The following is a 24,669-nucleotide window of genomic DNA, read 5'->3' as shown; positions in this document are numbered from 1 at the left end:
AATAAAGATTGAGAGTCCCTTCTCCAGGCCCTTATAACCACACATCTCTCATATTGTGGGCACCTCACTTTGCTGCATGGAATACTACTGTTGTAAAAAATGTATTTTCAGCTACACAGCCATGTACATCATGTATATTGTATTTTCAGGAAAATAAAGAGAGGATTTTAGAAGGTAAATTTGACTATATGTCAAGTTCACCAACATGCTGGCTTCAGAACCTTCATGGTAAGATACCATCCCACTACATATACAATATTAATAATCCAAATCTGGAATGTATCTACGTTTCCTGTGTTTCTGGTTATCTTACCTTCTTCTGTGATATTATTTGCTTCAATCCTATGTTTCTTGTGACTCATTAAGATTATTTTCCATGTTCTGGAGTGGAAAAACAAAACTTGTTAATTTTGATAAAGTCAGTTTTTTCTTTTGTTGCTCATGAAACAAAATTTTTAAAGTTAATTTTGATAAAGTCAAATTTTTTTCTTGTTGATCATGCTTTTGGTGTCACAGCTCAGATTTTATTGCCAAATAGATATTCATGAAGATTTATCCCCATGTTTTATTCTTTATCCCCATGAATAGTTTCATGGTTCCCACTCTTATATTTAGGCCTTTGATCTATTTTAAGTTATTTTTTGTACATGGTATGAAATAAAAGCATTTCAACTTATTCTTTTCCTTGCAGAAATACACTTGTCCCTGCATCATTTGTTTAAGAGACAATTTTTTCCTCTTGAATGGTCTTGGCTCTTTTTTTGAAAATCAATTAAACAAAGATGTCTGGTTTTAGTTCTGGATTCTCAGTTCTATTCCATTAGTCTCTATGTTTATCTTTATGCCCACACCACACTGTTTTAATTACTATAGATTTATAGTAGTTTTGAAATAAAAAACTGTGAGTCCTTCACCTTTGTTGTTTTCTATGTCATTTTGGCTATTTGGACTCACTTACAATATCACATGAATTTGAGAATTTGCTCTTAATATTATCCAAAAAAAAGAGTTGTTTAAACTTTGGTAGGGATTGCATTTTACTTGTACTTTAAGTTGCTTTCACACCTTAGTAATATTAAATGTTCCAATCTATGGATACGGGATGTCTTTCCTTTTATTTGAGCCTTCTATATTACTGTATTTCTAATTAAGAAATTTATTTTAGGTAGAATTAAGGGTGTACATTTGTATGATAAAATAACTCATATATAGGTAACAAGATTATATTTCTGAAACCATTACTTTATTATTGGCTTTTAGAAATTCTATTAATAACTCAACATATATTGAAAAATAATGTGGTTTTTAATTATTATTTTTTTTACCAGAAGACATTGGCTACTATGCTGGAACTATGACCAGTTTACACGTAGCCATCTGTACTAGTGGAGACCCGACATACCGGCAATTTTTTCCATGCTATTTAAACATTATGCATTTTTTTTCATACAACAAAGAACAAATTCACTGAATCACTCTTTAATTCATCTCTATTTCAAATTAATTCAATTATTCTGTGGATTTTATTCAAGTTGAATGCATAATTAATTGAAAACATGCCATTGATTTTACACCACCAGAAAGGAAACAATTGCTTCCTATTTCAATGTTAAGATTCACCTTTCAATGGTAAGATGACTTCCAGTGAGGTAGAAATGATGATTCTCTTAAGGAGAATAAAATCCTTCATAAATTATGGAACAGTGTAAAAGGGACAGGAAATTGCAACACAGGCTAAAAATCATTAAATAATAAAATTTTAATTCTCAAAGAAATTTGCCTGATTTGGACATGAAAAAAATAGGAGTTAGAATTATTCTATTAGGTCAAAGTTTTTTTAGTTACATAGGAATCTAGTGTGCTACTTTAAGATAAGGAATTTCACTGAGGCTTGGAAATTGACATTAAAATAATAAAAATTGGCACCTTTGAGGAAAAAGCCTTGAAATCAGCAGAAAAAAAAGTAATTTAAACTAGATTTGCTTCATGAAGTGAGGTACATCTGCTTGATGATCAGCAATTATTTTTCCAAGGGAGAAAAAATAATAGTCATTACTTTTTGTGATTTCATGTTAGTTTTTCTTATTACCATAAACATTCCTCAAACTACAATTTTGGATCTGCTTTTTAGACTTACATGAAAATTATTTCTATCAAATAATCAGGAAGCTTTTCATGTTAAGTAGAGTTGCTACTTCCCAATCTTTAATCCAATGGGTATATACAGAGCACAGAATATGGGCCACATGGTGCCCAAGGATTTGGGATACTCGTACTCAAAAAGAAACATCTGCTTTCTCAGGGTTTCCTGGCACAAAAATAATGATCCTATAACCAAACAAAATGCATATCACTTTAAATATTAACAAGGGCCATAAATTGATAAATCAATCATATATAGATTGTCTAGGGAGTTTAGGTGAAATTATACAGGATTTATAAGAAAGATTGACCTATCAAGGTGACAGCTGAGTCACTAAAAAGGTAATATAAAGGAAGGAAAAGAATTTCATGAAAAGGGAACAGTAAGTGAAGTGTGTGTAGATTTGAGTGGGCCTTGTTTGAAGAAATAAAAGAATGTTGCAGTATTTGTCATACAGAGAGAAAGGAGAGAAATGACATAAGATGGGATCAAATCTTGTGCAGCTTATTAGAGGACGGTTTGTTTGTTTTGTTGTTGTTGTTATTGTTTTGTCTATCCTATGTGCAAACCCTGCCTTCTCCTATGGGAAACGCTGTATCCTGGCAGCAAATAGGGGCACGTTACTTAAGCTCAGACAACACTTTTAGAAAAGGATTGAAGCACTGGGCAAATATTTAGTAAATTTACAAAGAATATGCAATTTATCTCAAAGCATCACTCCAGTGTCAGGAGCCTCAAAATCTAGGGTGAAGAATAGGGGTGTTTGGGGAAGCTGCCAAGTAGGGGGAGAGGTGTCAGACTGCCTATGCTGGGCAACCTTGGAAGTGGTTCCTGCACCAAAATCTTTTGGTTACATCAGTTCTCCAAGCTTGGTTCTGTAGATCCTGTTTTCCACCTAAGCACTTATCCAGTTGATTTTTTAAAAAAACTTAAATTAGCTAGAGTCCATTTCTATTACTTACAGCCCCGAACTCTTAGACATTGTTATAGAATATTCTGTACTAGGATCAGCTTCTTCTTAATATTCTTTTCTTTCATCTACAGTAATTGTCTCTACAATTATTCATAGTTTCCCCAATATTCGAATTATCTTCACACCTTAATGTCTGCACCTGGTCTTCTCTATGTCAACCTGTGGACAATACTCTTCCAGAAATCCGTCCTGGCCCCTACCAAACAAAGTCAATTCCATTTTCTGTGCTCTCTCCATATTTTATTGGTAGCATAGTCCATGTTATGCTATATTTAATAAACAAATGTAACATCTCAGTGGTTTGCCTACTTTCAGAAACCCCATAGTAAATCATGGTTATGGCCCAGGGCACTGCTCCACAATATGACACCCATGCTATTTTGAGCTTGTGACCCCACAAGAGACTTCCATATTGCCACTGCAGAGGAAGAGAGAAACTGGAGGATGGCACAGCAGATTTCACAGCTTTAACCTTGGAGTGGCCCACTTCTATCTGGACAGATTAATATTTAAATGGCCTTGGACAACTGCAAGAATTTGGGGAAGATAGTTTTCAGGATGCTGTTAGAATACGATATGAGAATTTGATGAAAACATAACGTCATGTTGGACTCATGTATCCTGTTTTCACATAATTTCGTATATATAACATTGTACTATAATTTATTCCCCTACAAGTTGGTCTGTACCTTCACTATGCATTGGTCCTTAAGAGTAGGGACTATTACTTCTTCCCCTCTGAAGCCTCAGTACTGAGTATCGTGCTTGGCACTCAGTAAACACCATTAATGTTTATGGAATGAGAAGGTGGTAAATGGATGTTATTTTTCCACAATAATTTTCTTTGTATTATAATTCCATGATACAGTATTAGCCACCATTCACTGAATATTAAGCATCAAAGTGCTGTGGAGTACTGTTTCCATCAACAGAGTAGGTTAAATTCTCTGGGGGCATTCCTGCTACCTAAAACCTGCATAAAACACAAATTATACTTCATTTCTAGACTGTAGGATATAATAGAAAACACTACAAATCAAAAGAGAGAGAGAGAGAGAGATTAAAAGCATGAGCTTGAACCTAAGTGGTGAGCACTGAAAGCAAACAGAAGTCAGTTATGTGGACAGAAATACAGTCAGTATTGCTCTGGGGCCATGGGGCTTTTTCCCACATTAGTAAGGGAGAACTTGAAACTGGCACTCACATACAAAATGAAGAGTTGGCAGGGGATAGTTGGGGTCCACATCTGAAGTTATTTAGGCTCTGGGCACATCAAGTTGAATCACTCTCCACAGGAAAGCATCCTTCTACTTATCTTCAGAGTCTGCAAATAATACTATCAACCACATACACCTCATAATCAAATCAGACCAAAGAAACAATGAACAAACACCTTCACTGAGAAGTGGCAGAGTCAACAGAAAGTAAATTTAGGCCAAAAATGACCTGATGGTAAGTATGTGAGCTATATCCAGATGGATAATGACTTACAGTTACCCTCCCTTAGTTGCTCAATTCGTTTTTAAATTATAAATGGATTTTAATAAATACAAAAACTGACACGTGAGAAATGTCATACTTTTTTCTCACATTTGTACTTCTATCAAATAATTTTGTAAAAATAGAATGCATAGCGTATTTAATGTCACTGTTTATATTAGCATTTCTCAAACTGTGCAGTCTTTTTGATATATTTAAAATACATTTAAAACAGTTTGTGACATAATATAATTATTATACTAAAATGTAAAAGCCTTTTTTCTAATGTGACCCTATATTCATGATATTACCTTATTTGTCTCTATTGATTCCCAAACATAACTTCATTTTTATTCTGGTTTTGCCTAGTATTTTGTAAGATTATCCTATTATTTTAAAAATGGTAAGACAGAAAATGTTGACTTATTATATTCCCAACATAATCCCCATTAAATTTAATTACTATATCATATTACACAGAAAACAGTTAACACAGCAACTCTGAAAATATCCTTAGAAAGGCTTGCTTGCATTGCTGCCTCTTGGTTGGCAGTTAAAAACATGGATTTCAAGAGTGTTTCCACATGTGTCAAAGTTCTGTGCATTTTTAAATAAGAATAAAGAGTGTCTCAATGTTCCTAAACAGCTTGTGCATACAATATAACTTATATTGAACACCTGCTTTCCTACTTGGAAGCTAGAAACTTAATATATGATAGAGAGAGGTATCCCCACAAACCCATCCCTGAAGAAACTCCCTGGGCACTGAATTTCTAGTGTGCTTCCTTGGTAGATGACATTTCACACAAGTTGTCACAACTCATTGCTGGAAAAATTAGTCACATCTATGTACTAGGAAATGACTCTTGGCACCTTGCACTTTGTTTCCTCCAAACTTCACCCCATGTTCCATTTTCTTTTGTTGATATTCTTTCATTCTTTTTGCTGTAATACATCATAGCTGTGTCTGGCTTATTTCACTTAATATAATGTCTTCAAGGTTTGACCACGTTGTGGTAAATGGTAAGATTTCTTTCTTTGCTGAGACTGAGCAAAATTCCATTGTATGTATGTATCAGATTTTCTTTATTCATTTAGGAGTCAATGGGATCTTAGGTTGTTTCTATATTTTAGCTATGGTGAATAATACTGCAAAGAAAATGGGAGTGCAGATATCTCTTTGAAATCCTGATTTTAATTCTTTTGAATGTATACTTAGAAGTAGGATTGCTGAGTCACATGGTAGTTCCATTTTTAATTTTTTGAGGAAACTCCATTCCCAACAACAGTGACCTGCATGAGTCCCAGAGACCTGTTGTGCAACATGGGACTTACGATTAACACACAGTATTGTACACTGTAATACATATTCAAAAGACAGATCTTATCATAAGTGTTCTTAACAGACACACATGAACACAAAAGAACACAAGAAAATTTGGGGAAGTGATAAATATATTTGGTACCTTGATCACGGTGATGGCACAACACAATGTATGCATATGTCTATACTCATCAAATGTCTATCAATTATATGTCAATAAAGCTTACAAATCATAGCTAAGGGTACAACCGTATGCTAATTCTTGTGAGTCTTCCTAGTGAATCAACATAACTGGGAATGGTCTTGGGAACCACTAACATGCTGATGCAAAATATTAAATATTTGAGTGTGTTGTTGTTGTTGCTGTTGTTGTAATTACCTAAAGATATTTTGAAGTAAAGTATGATAGAGATTTAGTCACATCACAATAGGGAATGGGAGAATAAGAATCATAATTGCAAAGACTGACCTTATTCTTTTTCACCAAGACAGTTACAGATTATGCAGTCTTGGAGTGAACTGGGTTCACTAACTAACATGTTCATTAACCAATATCTTCAAAAGTTCCTTTTCAGGGCCATCCTTATTTGAATGGTTTCAATTAAATGAGAATTACATAGTATGCCACCATTAGAGTCACCTTCTATTTTGCATTGTGTATTGCTATGAATAGATTTTCTATGGAAAAATACCTTATTATCATCTCTAGTTGTCTATTTATATAAATGCATGATCCTTAAATTAAATTGAACTACAACATTAGCAATATATATTGTTATGTTATAATCTGTATTTCTTTTTAGATGAATTTCAGTTTCTTTTATTTTCACTTACTTATGGTCACAATAAAGAAGTTGTAACTTGTTTTATATAAGCTATAGAATGATGATAAACTGTAATTTTAGAGAAGATTTTAAATTCTATTGCAAACTAAGCAGAAAAAGATTTATGGGATAAACATTAAACTTTATTTTCGATGACAATTTGAAGACTTATTCCAAAAATAAGTCTATTCAATGATGTAAGTTGGCTAGAGGTTCAATATAAATTTATTTACATATTTACTATTAAATTTCTTTGAATATTTTGTTGCATTTGCCAAATGCAATGAAAAGTTCCAAATTTTAAATTCTTTTGAAAATTACTCTAAAGCCTAAAATCTGTAAAATATTCATTATTGCATTGTATCTGGATACTTGAAATAACTTTTTGTTTCTTCACATAAGTCTATTGTGTATTTGATCATACACATAATTTTCCAATTTTTTCCATTTTGCAATAAATGGAGATTATTCAGTTAAAAACCATATATGCTATGGCTTATCAATTTCAAATTTAGAAAAAAGTATTATTTATCTTAGAATCAGGCATCTTAAGATATATCACTTTATAATAGTTCTTTAATAATATCTTATTTTGATAATAATCCTGTGAGTTAACTTTTTTAAATTCCAGAAATAAGAAGATAAGTGTTTTAAGTAATTTTTGAGTAAGTTTTTTACTACTATAAATTGTTAAGTTGTAAAGATATAATATATATATTATACAACTTCTTTTTACAGCAGAAATTCTCAAGATTGCTGAACAAATTAACTAAATTGGGTATAAATATTCAGTTTGATGATCAGTGGTTCAGCATTACTTTGGATGAAGCCTAGCTTATTGTAGTAAATCACAAAGTTGGTAGCAACAATTAGGCCCAGCTAGGTTAACTTGAAAACTAGGTAGCTTTATCTGATCACAATAACATGGGTTACTAATATCTTCAAAATAATGTATATTTATATGTTTCTCACCAAAATATATGAAAACAAAGAATTTAAATTGCAAAAACAGCTATTACTAATTTGACAATTTGTGAGAAAACCCATTTCAAAAAGCTGTGCTTTTCTTGTTCCATAATCCATTACCAATATTGTATTTTCAGAATATACCTAAACTAATAGAGAGCAATAATATGGTTGATATTATATGAAGTAAAGATCTGAAAATATAAGAAAAATGAGAAATTAATTATAGTGCAGGTGATATATTAAAGATATTTAAATGCTGTTATTGAAATATTTTAACATTTTTAAGTATTTTGAGTACAGTTCTTAAAAAAATTTATAGTTTTCATGTGACAAGTCAAAGATGAATACTAATAAAAAATCTCCTTAGAAACAGGGAATAATTCTAACATTCATTAAATATAAAATAATTTAAGAAATGTTAGAATTACCCCCTGAATAAATTGTACCTATGTCTATCAATATGAAGGTATATTATTGAGACAGAGCTAAGTGATAAAAATAGTTTTCAGAGTAATGTATATAGGATGCAATTTTATTTTATTTTAGGGATAACAAGAAAACAAACATTTTACCAAAAATAATTCCAGAATAAATATTTTTGTGACAGTAAATGTATGGAATAAGATGAAAAAGAATACCCATCAACAAATCCTAGTAATATACAAATATTTTCAATCAAATATCTATTTCCAAATGGTTTTCTCTTTATGTTTTATTTTACAATGAAAAATACATTTTTATTGAAAAGAGTCCGTTATAAAAGACTAAAATTTCAAGTTTTTCTTTCCCAGTCCCCTTGCCAGTTTTTGCCTTTCCCAGTCACAAAAAGAATAAAATACCTGTGAATACAACTAACTTGGGAGCTGAGAGATATCTACAAGAACTACAAACCACTGCTCAAAGAAATCAGAAATGACACAGACAAATTAAAAAAAACATTCCATGCTCATGGATAGGAAGTTTCAATATTGTTAAAATGGCCACACCACCCAAAGCAATTTATAGATTCAATACTATTCCTATTAAGCTACTACTGATATTCTCAGAACCAGAGAAGTCTATTTTAAAACACATATGAACCCAAAAGGAGCCCAAAGAGCCAAGGCAATCTTAAGCAAAAAGAAGAATGCTGGGGGCATCATGCTACCTGACTGTAAACTATACTACAGGGCTACAGTAACCAAAACAGCATGGTGCTGGAACAAAAACAGACACATAGACCAATAAAACAGAATAGAAAATACAGAAATAAGACCACACACCTACAACAATCTGATCTTCGAAAAACTCAACCAAAACAAACAATGGGAAAGGATTCTCTGTTCAATAACTGGCTAACCATATGCAGAAGATTACAATTGAACCCCTTCCTTATACCATACACAAAAATTAACTCAAGATGGGTTAAAGACTTAAATTTAAAACCCAAAATTATAAAAACTCTGGAAGACAACCTAAACAATACCATTCAGGACATAGGCATGCACAAAGATTTCATGACAAAGATGTGAAAGCAATTGCAACAAAAGCAAAAATTGACAAATGGGTTCTAATTAAACTAAAGAGCTTCTGCATAGCTAAAGAAACTATCAACAGAGTAAACAGGTAACCCACAGAAGGGGAGAAAATTTTTGCAAACCATGGATCTCACAAAGGTCTAATATCCAGCATCTATAAAGAACTTAAACAAATTTACAAGAAAAAACCAAAGACCCCATTAGAAAAGTGGGCTAAGGACATGAGCAGACACTTTTTGAAAGAAGACATACATGTGAAAAATAAGCATATGAATAAAAGCTCAATATCATTGATCATTACAGAAATGCAAATAAAAACCACAATGGGATATTGTTTCACACCAGACAGAAGGGCTATTACTAAAATATCAAAAAATAACAGATGCTGGTGAGATTGTGGAGAAAAAGGAACAATTATACACTGTTGTTGGGAGTGTATATTAGTTCATCCATCGTGGAAGACAGTGTGGCAATTCCCCAAAGACCTAAAGGCAGTGGGAGACAGTGTGGCAATTCCTCAAAGACCTAAAGACCTAAAGACAGTGGGAGACAATGTGGCAATAAAGACAATGTGGCAATTCCTCTTTAGGTCTTTGAGGAACTGCCACATTATCTGCTCCGCAATAGCTGAACCATTCGACCAGCAATCCTATTATTGGGTATATAGCCAAAGGGATATAAATCATTCTATTATAAATACACATGCACATGTATGTTCATTGCAGTCCTATTCACAATAACAAAGATACAGAATCAATCTAAATGCCCATCTATGATAGACTGGATAAAGAAAGTATGGTACATATATACCATGGATTACTATGCAGCTGTAAAAAAGAATGAGATCACGTTTTTTGCATGTCCCCACGTGGATGGAGCTGGAGGCCATTATCCTTAGCAAGCTAACACAGGAACAGAAAAGCAAATACCACATATTCTCACTTATAAGTGGGAGTTAAATGATGAGAACACGTGAACACACAGAGGGGAACAACACTTACTGAAACCTTTCAGAGGGTGGAGGGTGGAGGAGTGAGAGGATCAGGAAAAATAACTAATGGGTACTAGGCCTAATATGTGAGTGATGAAATAATCTGTACAACAATCTCCCATGACACAAATTGACCTATGTAATGTACCTGCATTTGTACCCCTGAACTTAAAAGTTAAAAAAAAAGAGAAACTACCATTCCAATTTCTTGTATAGATTCACACACACACGCGTGTGTGCGTGCACGCACACCCCTCCCTTATATTTCTGACTCCTAGGATTTCTCAATCTCCAATTTATCCATTCTCATGGGATGTTGGAATTGCAGATGAGTCCATCTCTTGGGATCCTGTGCTATATTTTCTTACAGAATCTACAAAGGTCTTGGCTGGTTACAGTGACGCATGCCTGTAATCTTAGCACTGGGAGGTTGAGGGTAGAGGATCACTTGAGACCAGGAGTTTCAGACCAGCCTAGCAACACAGTGAGACTTAGTCTCTATTTGAAAAAAAAAATAAAGTAATTAAAATTAAAAAAATAAAAAATAATCTATAAGGGTCTTGTAGGATATAGTCTAGTCCAGCATTTCCAAAGCCTGAGCAATGTAAATCCTTCAGTTATGACCATATCTCCAAAGCATGCATTCTTAGACAGGCAGAGCCTTTGAAATTGTATGATTGTTCTTTAATTATCCTTATATAATCATCCAAAAAGCAATCTAGCTTCTTAAGAAACTGATAAAATTCTATTTCTGAAACCTATTTTTGACAGTCATTTTCAATTTAATAAACACATACTGCTCCCTAGGTTGTGTTATCTGACAGCATGCCCACAACAGAAAAGAGAGATAATTGACAACTGTGACTTCCTTGCTATATCTTTAGATTTCTGGTATCACTCCCATATCATTATGCTTGAAGATTAAATTAAGGCCTGATCATTTTCACTATTGTTCCAATTGCCTAGCAGTATTGGTAAAACTGGGCTTTTGGCTTACCTCTACAGAGATAATTTAGTCGAGGATACATCTTTGGGTAAAAAGCATGGAACAGTCTTGCCCCCACAGATAACAATCCTATTGAAGGTGTGACTTGCCTATTTCAGTCCCAAGAGATATTGAGTTTCAACAAAGCTACACATAGCATTAAACGTGACAATTGGTGGTTCACGCCTGTAATCCCAGCACTTTGGGAGGCCAAGGCGGGTGGATCAGGAGGTCCAGAGATAGAGACCATCCTGGCTAACACAGTGAAACCCTGCCTCTACTAAAAATACAAAAAAAATTAGCCGGGCAGGGTGGCGGGCGCCTGTAGTCCCAGCTACTCGGGAGGCTGAGGCAGGAGAATGGTGTGAACCTGGGAGGTGGAGGTTGCACCACTGCACTCCAGCCTGGGTGACAGAGCGAGACTCCATCCCAAAAACAAACAAACAAACAAAAAAATTACAATTAGAGTTCTTCCAGATGAAGTAAGCACAACATACCTTTCTCTTCCACTATATCTATAAACCCTGGATAGAATGCAAGCTATAACCTTATAGAATATAACTATAAACCCTGGACAGAATGCATGAAGCAACCATCAGAGGATGAATAAGGAGGATTGAGGAGATGACAGGAATTCAAAGTATGCCTCAAACCATGGTGAGTTTACCATTTTTATTTCCTCTGGTATCCCTGGGCTGAAATGAAGTACCAAACACCCTTAAGTGATCACACATCAGTGATCATACTGGTGCAAAACTGCTCCAGGAAAATCCTCCAGTTCTGGCTTGAGGAGCTAGACAAGATACTCTTAGTGCTTGGAGAGAGTGTATAATCAACTCCCAAGCCCCTCCACACCCAAGCAATTCTGTGTTCAATGAGGTAGCAGTGGCAAGGAAGTGGCAGTGGCAATGACAGCCTTTGGAGCTAAAATAGAGAACGAGAGATGGGAACCTGCTTCTCCATTCAGAGCCCCAAGAGGATGAGGCAAACCATTTTATTTTATTTCTTTCTCTTCTTCCTTACTTGACTCCAGGCACAGGTGTAGATGTAGCATGTGTAGCAGAGTACAGTAATTAAACCCCCAGCTTCCTGGCCTATGGCAAGACCCTGAAGAACGAGAAACGGCCATGGAGATAGTGGAAAGGAAGGAACTAGCAATAGTGAGTCATGCCTAATGATGTTTATGAATTTGTACATTTGCTCACAGCTGCACGTGTGTGACTCTTATCCTATTCATCATATCAAAGATGTTGAGAATTGAACTAAAGAATTATTACATTCATGGGATAGATTCAAACAGACCTGCAAGTCTTCGAAAATTGACATGGCATTGGAACCACAAAATGGGGATTGGAATATGTGATCTACTTAACTGAGTCAACTTCCAATTATATTCAAAAATGATCAGGATATAATTAAAAATGACTGGATATGTGAAATACAAGAAATAACTAACAAGGAAAACCAACAGATGCCAACAATAAGATGACACAGATGTTGGAATTATCTGACCAAAGGTTTTAAGGCAGATACAGGTGCCACAATAAGCAAACACAAACACTCTTGAAATCAGTAAAACAACTGGAAGCATCAGTAAGAAAACAAACTATATAAGAAGCATGGAAATTATATAACAGAAAAGCACAATAAGGAAAAATATTCAGTACAATAGAAGACTGGAAATAATAGAGCAAATTATCAGTGAATTTGAAGACAGATCAATAGACATTACCCAATTTGAATTAGAGTGAAAAACAACTGAAAACAAACAGATAACACACATCTTCAGAGACTGTGCAACAATAACAAAGTGTCTCACATCCGTGACATTGGAATTTCAGAAAGGGAGGAGAAAGAGTGTGGTGTTAGGGGAATATTTTAAAGAAATAATAGCTGAAAACATCTCACTATTGGTGAAACATATAAATTCACAGATTCTGGAAGCTCAGTGAATCCCAAACAAGATAAACCCCTTAAAAAAATCCTGATGCTCTTACATCTTTTTTCACTCTGTTCCATTCCTCTTGCATCTTGTTTTTGCAACTTTTCACACACGCTGTCACCACTTTTCCCCAAATTCCTTGCTTGGTGCATCCCACAAGCTTTTTCTTACTCTCCCTCCACTTTTCTTGACTATTTATCATGGAAGCCCAACAGATAATCTTCAAAGGCAGAAAGCAAGCTCTGTGAGAACAGAGGAAAGGTAGACATTGAGATTTTGTGTTAATAGCCTATCATTGCTATAAAAAGTTTCCCTAAACCTAGTGGCTTAAACAACACGCATTTATTGTTTTACAGTTCTGGAGGACAGAAGTCTAACTGGGCTAAAACAAATAAATTAGCAGGGCTGCAATCCTTTGGAGGCTCTAGGAAAGTATTGCTTCCTTGTCTTCTCCAGCTTCAGGAGGCTAGTCAACTTCTTTGGCTCATGACCATCTTCCATATTAAAAGCCAGCAATCATATATCCAACCTCTGCTTCTGTTATCACATGCCCTTCTCTGCCTCTCTCTTTCCCTTATGAGGATCCTTGTGATTATATTGGGCTCACCTGGATTATTGAGCATAGTCTTCCTACCTCAAGATTCTACATTAAATGACACCTACAAAGTATCTTTTGCCTTATGAAGAAACTGATTCACAGTATTGGGGGTCAGGAGGCAGACATCTGTGGAGGGTCATTATTCTGCATACCACAGTAGTCAAAGCCAAAATCCTTAATGATGAGGTGGAAATGAAAGGTGAAAACAAACAAACAAAAAAAAACAAGTAATAATTTTTGTCCTATCACGTCTTCCTTTCAGACTTTTCTATTTGCTCTTGGCCTTTTGAAATTTCATTGAGATAACACCAGATATGAGCTTGTTTTTATTCATCTTTCTTCAAATGAGGTTTTTCTTGTTTTAAGCTCTGATAATTATTCCTGCATTTTATTTGATTTTCGCTTTCTTTCATGTCTCTCTGATTTCTGCAATGCCTATTTAAAAGGCTTTTGATTTTTTTTTCTATCCTCATTACTTCTGAATGTTTTTTTTGGTCATAGTTTCCATTCTCCTTTTGCTTTTAATTCTGGGGGAATCATTTGGCTTCTTTTTCTGCTTACTGATTTCCCTCTTTCTCTACTTCAGTCTAATAATCAAATTTTAAATTTCTTTTCCTTTCAAAGTATTTTTATTTTCTATTATCTTTACCCTCTTTCACTCCACCATCATGCATCCAATTTCCTCTGAGGAAATTGGTAATTCATTATATTTTAGTTTCCAATGTTTTCCTTTTTTTCCTGTAATAACTTTGTTTTTACTAATGTTGCCTTGTGTTGAGTATGGTGAATTATTTCATGGTGCCAGGTGTCCTTAATTTCCTCTTGATCGTTAATTTACTGCTCATTATTTTATTGGAGGATTGCTGTTCACCTGTCCACAGATGCTATGGATGCTGTGGATCCTGGAAGTCAGTAGCTATTTAAAACATTGTTCTGTTTCTATTTCCAGACATTGCTTGTGCCTAGTAACAAACACTGTTTCCACCAGCTGTCCAGCATAGGGAGTGAGGCCAATCTGCCCAGCTACTCTTGAGTCTGTAATCCTGACAATTGTCCTCAGTCTCCCTCCAATTGCTGCTGCAACTACTCCCACCTCCCTAGCAGTGTTCTGTACATTTTTAGACCTATGATTGGTTTCCTTTTTTGCTTGTTCTCTGTTGTTCTGATCACATTTATTTTCTATCTGTGAGGAATTCCTCACACATTCTGGTAAGTTCATAGCTATTTATTATTTTCCAGTGAGGGATAGCATATATTTTCCTCACACATTCCAGTAACTTGACAGCACTATATTTTTTTCAATGAGGGCTATTATATAAACATTTTTTAATGTGCATTTTCTTATTTCATGCATTTTTTGTTGTTTAATTTTCACTACATACCCTTATTCAATTTGCCAACACCTTCTCATACTTAAAGTACCCACATAAATGTGTTTCCTCTGGTAGCTTTTTTCTGATTATTTTCTTCTTAGAAATATGCCCCTGTAATAATCTCCCAAACCAATTGGCCTTTCTCCTTCTTCCTGCTCATGAACTTGATACTAGTTCAATGCTCTGCACTAGGTAAGTGGCAAGAGAATGAATTTGCTCTTTCTGGCTATCTGCTGTAATCACATTTATTAGATCACTCAGCACATGATAGTAACAGATTTTTTAATTTAAAAATTATTTTCTTCTTGAAACTATCCTATTTTACTAAAGGTGGGTGAGTAACTGAAACAACAAATGGGGTGATCACCAGCACCACTGATGAACAGGGAACTAGGTACAGTGTGTTGCAGGGAACATAAAGCTAACAGGCATCTAATCATGGCAAAAACACAGGGAAAGCTGTATGTAACCTTGTTACATATATTTAATATTTATGAGAGAATTATCTTAGTCCATTTTGAACTGCTACAGCAGAATCTCAGACTGAGTAACTTATAAACATAAATTTATTTCTCACGATTCTGGAGAATAGGAAGTCCAAGATCAAGAGGGTGGCATCTTGTGAGGGCCTTCTTGCTGTGTCATCTCATGGCAGAAAGCAAGAGAGGAAAATAGCACACGTATGTGTGTGGAGGTGAGGGCACACTTGCTCCAACAAACCCATTCCTGCAGTACGAAAAACACTCCCTGGATAACAGCATGAATCCACATGAATCCATTCAGGAGGGCAGACTGCTCATAAACCAAGTCAGCTCTCTTTAGGTCCCACCTCCCAATACTGCTGTATTGAGGATTCAGTTTCCAACACATCCTTTATGGGTGATACATTTAAAGCATAACAGGAAGTTTTTGAAATTAAAGGAAAAGAGATGAATAATTCAGTAAATAATGTTGAAATTATTAATTAGCAATTTATGAAGAAATATATTTATACCTTTACATTATGTCATATTCCAAAATAAATTTCAAATTATTAATTAACATAAAAATAGTTGAAACACATTAATGTTTATCCAACATATGCAAGAACATGACATTCTAAACTTCAAAGCTGTAGAAGAAAACACAAGGGAAATTAAAATTGACCAGATAAAAAATTAAAACATTCATGTGATTTACAAAATGCAAAACAAAAGGAAAAAATGTGCAGTGAATTTCAGCTTAATGAATAAATTAAAATAATTAATGTAGTTTAATTTTAACTTCCTGTAAATATAAAAATGTGTAAGAAAGTAACTCTAATTCTGCTAGTGAAACCAAAAACATAAGCAATTCAACAAAACAAAAACAAAGTCACATATTTATTAACTCTAAGAAATGAAATTAAAAATCCACGAATATCTCTCATCTTTCATTCTAGTTATTTTACCAACTGGGCATATTGAGGTCAAATAAATTTAAGCACTTAAAGTAGGCAGTCACATCTCTGATAAACATGCACACACACATGAGTGCCTCAATTTCAGCACTAACATGCAATAAATTAAGCTGAATTCCTTATAAATTACAAATTTGGAAAGAATATTTTTGAAAAAAGGATGAACAAATTACTGAAATTTGGGAAAAAACTGGAATCAGAAAATACTTTGAGAAAAAAATAGCACATGATATTTACATTGAAGAATGGTTCAAATGAAGTTCTATTGCATGATGCAGAATGTGCTGAAATTCTCACTTCTTAGTAAATGTTATAAAGGCTATTTGAAATTCTGGCCTCCAGGGAACCAATGAGGAATGAAGTTTTCAATGGGGCGGTTGAGTCATAGTAAGTGATAGGATAGTCAGTACTTGTTCTCATATAGGAACAACGCTAGTCATTCTCATAAGATAACAGTTTTGATATCAAGATGCAAGTACTTTAAGAGTGAACATTTTTAAATGAGATACTGGCATTCGTGGCTATGTACAGTGGTTTATTTCCTGAATAAATATGAGTTTTCTATTGGATTTAGCTACATGTAGTCACAGCCTGAGCATTAATGCTCAGAAGAGCTACTGAAGGAAGTTTATGGGATCCAATCTTTGACGATCTCTGAAGATTAGGAATTTAAAGCTACCAAATGCTGCATGTAGGGTAGTGGTGGTGGAATGAAAGATATTGTGGTTTGATTTCTGAGTAACCCTTTCAAAATGTTCAAATGATTGCATTAAGCCTTTTCAATGCATCCTCCCTGAAACACACTTCTTCCACTGAGTAAAAGGACCCATGGCAGAAATAATCATTTTATTGGTGCTCACTGCCATCTTGTTTCTTGTGATGGATCTTGACACAAAGCAATTAAAGGTTTTGTTTTGCACAAAAAAATGTGTGTGGTTATTTTTATGTTTTAATCACCAATTCATTTAAAAACAAAAATATCTACAATATCCATGCCCTTCCTGTAGACAATGTTATGACTACATCAAGGCTGACTGTGCTCCAGTAAGCAATGGAATTAATTAGTTACAAAAATTATGTTAGGTGTGGCGACATGCTAGTATTATTTCAGACAAATTATTCTGACGAAAAAATAGTTACTGCAGAAATAAGAAAACAAATTCTTGACAGTAAGGCTGCATGCATTGAACTAGTTCTAGAAAAAAGAATAAAGACTATTTAAGGAACCAACTAAATGTTTCTTCCTTGGTCTTCCTTTCTGTTTTCCCAAACAATTCCTTTCAGTTAGCCACTGGCCTTATCCTCTTGCTGTTCTAGTCCTTAATGACACTCTGGTGGCATCCCATTAGGGCCTCCCTCTGGACTTTACCTGTCCTCACACCCACGTAACTACAGATTTTTCTCATTCCTTCAAGGCCCTTCTGGGTGACTGGCTAGGCATTGTTGAAAAAACCACATTAAGTTGTCAATAACACCTTCCTATCTTCCATCTTTCAGGAGAAAAGCCACAAATTAGGATCATTTCAGGTTCTCTGGTGCAAGGCTGAGTTTTTATTGTTTTCGCTTTTATTGCTGTTTTGTGGTTGATGTGTGTAGGTGGAGGAGGAGAGGTTGAATTAAGAAAATATACAAACATTTAATAATATATCTTATAGGCAGGTTTTAAAAGAGTAGACATGGAAAGCAAAATCTGAAATCACTAGAACTATTTTGTTTTCCAGCACAGTATTCAAACTTTGAAGTTGAGTGTCATTAGGCTAGGCATGACTTCTGCAGTTCTCTGTAATCCCTCTCTAGCCTGCAGGGCTGATTTATAGGACTGCTTGGTCCTTGAAAGCATGTGAATGTCCAACCACTGGCACAAGCCTGTGTCTCTCACTTATAATGACTGGACTCCCTTTGCTTAATTTAAACATTTCCTGACTTTAAATTTCACAAGAAATAAATATATAAACCAAATATTTATGTCTAGAAATAAATTGTATTAGATCAGAGGCTTGGAACCTCCATTTTCCAGGTTTACCATCTATATAAATGAAGTTATCTGGAAAATGACTCTATTTTATTTCCTTCTTTGCCTTAGAAAAGTGTTGATGTGTAGTTCACTTAAAATAATGATTGCAAATATCCTTTTATTTTTATTAGTTGCTGTCTCAGCCTGGTTTACAATAAGCTCTTTGTTGAATATATATTCCATTATGACACTTAGGGTCAGGACTAGCGTGAAGCAAACCTGGCGCAAGGGTTCTAAATTTAAGGAGACATTCTCACCCAGGTGACACCCATGTACTTGTAGAATCCTGAGCATCCTGCCTCCTTAATTTTTGAGCCTTAGGCACCTCATTCTTAAGAAGGAATTTATAGTAATCTTACTTATAGTACTCATTAAAAATCCATGGTTTAGCCATATGAATATAGCATAATTAGCTTAGCTAGATTAATAATAATTTTTCAATGTTCTCAATTGCTATGCCAAAAATAAGTTCAAATTTTAAGAAGAGGGGACAGTGGTGATCTAGTCCCTGTTTCTAAAATAAAATCAATGAATTTTATCTCTGGGTGCTCTTTTTACAAAGAACTTTGTAAGACTCAAGGACACAGATATTAGTACCCACTCACTTCTCTTCACCTTCTTGGCTCCATTGTGGTCCAAACGACAATGGGACTATTGCCTTAGCCTTCCAATTTGCATCCACTGTAAAAGAGTGATCATTCTTCTCAATGTCTTATGGGACATAGTATAGTTCTCTTTTGCTGTAAACTGTTAGGTCCATTTGTCATTTTGAGGCTTTACGGTAACCATGGAGTGAATACTCCCCGAGACATTACTGGCACAAAGGATATGAGGTAGAGGCCATTGTCAATTTAGGTACCCAAGTAGAAGAAATGGTAATTGACTCCATTAGGACAGGTTTTTCTTAGCAACTATCAAAAACAACTAAGGCAGGCATTGTTAGGTGACTGAAGGGTTACGCTCTGCCAATGGGGCAATATCTTAGGAAAATTTGAGTATTACTATTAGTATGACCTCCTAGGTACCCACCTGCTAGTAAGATTGAGTTCATGTAGGTTATTTTAAAAGAATATATGTTAAACAAACTTTATCTCATTGTTTCTCTCTTAATATTAGGTGCTAAGTACTTAGAATAATATAGCTGCTTAATATGGTTTGCACATTTATTAGAAGATACAACATTTATAAACTATATTAGAAAATAAAGTTTTTTTAATTTACATGCTTGTTCATTTACAAGAACAATGGAAAGAATTATCTATTTTATCTCAAGAAATATTAAACATACCTTTCTTCCCTTTCCACTGAAAAATTTAATGACTAAGTAAAACTATTTTAGAATAACTGAATCTAAAATTATCCTGAAATTTTCAGGTAATCATTAGCAATTAATATTTGAGTGCCTATGGTATATTACATACTGGATACTATTAGCTATTATTTGGAATATATTCTGCTTACATTCTTCCTCCACCATGTAAGTTCATCGTTTTCCCTTCGGTTTAAGTTTTTTTAATCTTACTTCGAGGTAAAACATAATTAGTTTTTTAATCATAAATTATTTTTCTAAGCACTTAAGTATTTAAAAATTTTTAGTAACATATTTTATATGTTTAGGAAAATGTTGGAATTTTGACTGGAAATAAATCTATGCATCAATTTGAAAATGATCACTAGCTTAAGTTACTGTGTCTTCCTGTTGTGAACATAATATAGATCTTCATTAAATTTTGACGTATTTAATGGTTTTCAGTTGAATTTTTCTAGGTTCTCTATAAAAGTCTTCCACAATTTCATATTTTTTTGAGACAAGATCTCGCTCTGTCACCCTGTGGGTGGAGTACATTTGCACAATCATAGTTCACTGCCGCCTTGAACTCATGGGCTGAAGTGATTATCCCATCTCAGCATCCCAAGGAGCTAGGAGTAGAGGGGTGTGCAACCATGCTCAGCTAATTTATTTTTATTTTTATTTTTTTAGAGACAGGGTCTGGCTATGTTGCCTAGACTGGTCTAAAACTCCTAGTGTCAAGTGATCCCAGCTCCTTAGCCTCCCCAGAAGCTGGGATTACAGGTGTAAGCCACCGCCCTTGGCTCCAAAATTTTTTGTTAGATTTACACACATATGTTTATACATATACTTCTTCTAGGTGTTTTGATACAGTATATTTAATTTTGTTAAGTATAAAATATTTCTCAAATTCTTATGATTTCTTCATTAACCTTGATTTTTCAAAAGTTAAATTTAAATCATATGTAATATTCTATTTATATGTTTATTGTACTAAATGCACAAAATTTATGAATTTTAAATTTTTCTACATGAATGGAAATATTTACTATTAGGGTCTGACTTGTTTTGTCCATGATAATTGTTTTTTAACTAAAAATATCCATTTTCTGTTTTTAAGGCATTAATTACTTTGTCAGATATTTTCCTCATCATTTTCTAACTTTATTCTTGTGAAGTTATGTTTTAAATACATCTATTGAAAACATAGTTTGCTTTTGTTTTCTTGACCAATTTGACCATCTCTCTATTTTAAAAAGCAGTTTAATTTTATTTATATGTTTTGTGATTACTGATCCACCTGGATATACTTGAATTACCTTCTTTTGTTTAATATTAGTGGCACTTTTTATATGCTTACATGCTTCTCCTTCCTTATAATTTAAATTGAACTTTTCCTAGTAACTGTTTGAATTAAACACTATCTTATGCTTGCAAATGAATTTTCATTCATATTTCACTTAACATAGTATGTTAATCAATATATCTACCCAAATAGGTCAAAATTAAAGAAATTTAGGATATATTAACTTTGATAACTATCTACCCTAATCTTACATGTTATTATTGGTTTGGGGTTTTTTTTGTTTTGTTTTGTTTTGAGATGGAATATCACTCTGTTGCCCAGGCTGGAGTGCAGTGGTGCCATTTCAGCTCACAGCAACCTCTGACTCCTGGGTTCAAGCTATTCTCATGCCTCGGCCTTCCTAGTAGCTGGATTACAGGTGCCTAGAAACCACATCCAGCTAATTTTTTGTATTTTTAGTAGAGATGGGATTTCACCGTGTTGGCCAGGCTGGTCTCCAACTCCTGGGCTTAAGTGATCTACCTGACTCAGCGTCCCAAAGTGCTGAGATTACAGGCATGAGCCACCATGCCTAGCCACCATTATTGTTTAATATTTAACTTCCTCCATGTTTTATTGCAAAAATTACGTATGAAGGGATTTGTTCAATAAAATCAATATTTGTTGAAATTACCCTTGTTTGTTAGTGTATTTCCTACTTGTTCTTTCTTGCTATCCATTTACCTTTAAGCTCGATGTTTTTCTTTCTTGAAGTTCATCCACTGGAAGTTATTTTGGTAAGTTTCTGTTTGTCTGAGTTGTCTTTATTTCAACCTCTTGGATTTATACTTTAGCTTTATACACACTTCTAACTTAACAAATATTTTTCTTCAGCAATACTAAGGTATTTTTGCACTGTCTCCTTAATTCCAAAACTGTTTTTTGGAACTGAGCTATCAGGGTAATTGTCTTTACTCTGTAAGGTAATCTGTTTGTGTGTTTCTAAGGTTCTTAATTGTTCAGTAATTTTCTTTGATTTGTTTAGGAGTGAATTCCAGTTATTTGTGGTATGTGGCATCCACTGGACTTGCTAAATCCAAACAGTCATAATGCCATTGGTTCCTGAAAATTCTTGTTGCTATATTTTCAAAATGACCTCTTCTCAGTTTTTCTAATTTCATGTAGATCTGCAATTAGATGCATAGCAGGCCATCTCCCTCTGAACTGTTCCTATTTTTCATCTTAATTGCCATTTTTATTTATTTTTCCATTTGTGAATCTGTTTGTAGAAAGGACCACTTTACGTTTTTGTCCTCATCTGGGATTTCACAGAATGACCAGCATAGTGATAGGTGTTCAGGGGAGAGAAAACTTGTGCTTTCAAGTATTCATGGGTTCCCAGCTCATGAATGCCAGACCATAGTATGAAAACGATAAATTTTCAGGCATTCATTCTCTTATGTCAAAAAGAGGATTATTTGATTCTAGGCCTCCCTTTACCTGAATCTGAGAGCCTTGTGTTTATGCAGGAATCTCAGATTTATACCAATGAATAATAAATTCAGTGATAAATAACAAACCCCAAATAGTGGTAGCTTACACACACACATACATACACACAAATAACACAAATAGATTCATTTTCTACCAGAAAAAATAATCTGAAAGCAGTTAGTGCAGGACAGACATGATGATTCCATAGCTGTTATGAACCCAGTTTTCTTCTACATTTACACTCCCAGCTTTAAGATAAAGCATTAATGATGAAGGCTACTAATTGCAAATGAGGGATACAACCTCATGCTCCCTGTTCCTGACAGAAAGAAGAGAAAGCAAGGGAAAAATATTCTCCTAACAGCTGACTCCTATAAAGAGATGTAATATGATAGTCACCCAATACCTACCACTTGTGTCACACTGGCCAGAATTTATGCGCCCATCATTACTTCCCTCTGGGAAAATGGCTGTTAGTCTGTAGCTGGGCACGCTGCCACCAAAATAAAATTGGGGTTCAGTAATTAAGATTAATGGGCAAAGTACATTGGGCAGGCAACAAGCATTCTCTGCCACGTTGAGTCAAACTCTTTCCTCCTGTTCACTGCATCCCTTAACCCTAAGACTACAAACCAAGGGCACTGCCAAAGCAAAAAAAATACAACACCCTTCATGGGCCCTCAGAGCTTCAACTTTACCTTAAAGCTAGGGATAAAAGTTCCCATTATATTCTGAAACCTTGTCTACTTATAAGCTTAGCTCTGTAATTAAAAGTTTGTAATATTTTATCAAGTGCTTTGTTGCAAGATATTATTTTAGAAGGCAAGCATCTCCCACTTCATGTAAAAAATCTGATTCTAAAATCCAAAAATGCTGAGAGGATATTTACCAGAATGATAGGGAATAATGACCTATTCTCCATAATTAGACATGGGAAAAATAAGATGTATTATACCTCAATCAAAACACACAACCGGTTTTCTAAATTTTCTCTAAATGCAATAAAACATTTACTTATAAATGATCATGTTTGAATGTAAAAATGCTTAAAACCTTTCCTAATCATCAAACAATTAATGTGGTTGTTAAATTCGTTTTGTATGCAGTAAAATGTACAGTTTACATGTCACACCATAAACATTCTGTTTACGATATGGAAAGGCCAATAACACATAGCAATAAATAAACTGACTAGAAAAACTGCATATGAAAATTTACAATCAAATAGCAATTTCCTGTAATAAACTATAACTTACCAGTTGAGGTGGAGAGTTAAGGCTTGGGAAAAGCTGAGATACCAAGAGCAGAAGAGGGTTGATTGCCATTATTTCATTATTTTTCACTGGCTATGGAAGTTGATAGTGAAGACAAGTGAGGTGAAGAGGCAGGAACTATCCAACGCAGAACCCAATACAGATCTTCTGTCATTCTGGTGCCGCTGCAAAAACTTTTGAACAGAAAAGCTTCAGTGATGTGGTTGTAGTTTTAGGATGAAAAATCTTAAAAGAACACTTTGCTTGCACTTCAAATTTTAACATTCACATTCTCTTTGTATAATACTATAAGACAAAACGAGTCTTTCGCTTTAAAGGAAAGCTCCTACCTCATTGCCATAACATCTCAGAAAAATGTTTATTTTTGCATCTAAGTGGCCCATCTACTACAATCTCTCTCAAAGTGCCAACAAGATCTGATTCAAATTCCCTTGTAAACCGTCAGTGTGCTTTGCAAAATGTTTACATGTGATTTTGACATTCTAGTAATTGTTTCTGAAATGTAATTTGAGATTTATCTCTAGATAACTTTCTTTAAAATGTGTTACTGTGTTTTAAGATGTAAATATGTGTTTTTTTATAAATAAGCTTTAATTTAAAAAGCTGTATTGCAAGATATGCACATACTCTGATATTTGCCTAGTAAAATTCAAAAGGATCCGACTAGAACGGAGTAGCCACATTCCTCCCAGATCCTCCCTTGTACAACTAACAATCCCAGAACAATAAAAAAGCAAAGAATAGAAAAACTCTGA

At 34.3% G+C, this 24,669-nt stretch overlaps 1 long non-coding RNA gene across 2 annotated transcripts; it reads right to left on the bottom strand.

The window, feature by feature from the left end:
* Nucleotides 1-313: 313 nt before the first annotated feature.
* On the bottom strand, nt 314-23,930 carry LOC134739298 (uncharacterized). 2 transcript variants are annotated; one of them, XR_010125921.1, is made up of 4 exons: nt 23,897-23,930; nt 13,203-13,389; nt 4,321-4,440; nt 314-381 (listed from the first exon to the last, which is right to left on the bottom strand). It is a non-coding gene; the product is annotated as an uncharacterized LOC134739298 (long non-coding RNA). The 2 variants fall into 2 exon arrangements; XR_010125918.1 differs by lacking the exon at nt 23,897-23,930 and having other exon boundaries at nt 13,203-13,481.
* Between the last annotated feature and the right edge of the window lie 739 nt (nt 23,931-24,669).

The sequence above is a fragment of the Pongo pygmaeus genome, chromosome 3 (genome assembly GCF_028885625.2).
Source record: "Pongo pygmaeus isolate AG05252 chromosome 3, NHGRI_mPonPyg2-v2.0_pri, whole genome shotgun sequence".
Taxonomy (NCBI): Eukaryota; Metazoa; Chordata; class Mammalia; order Primates; family Hominidae; genus Pongo; species Pongo pygmaeus.
This window is presented reverse-complemented; position numbering and strand designations above follow the sequence as displayed.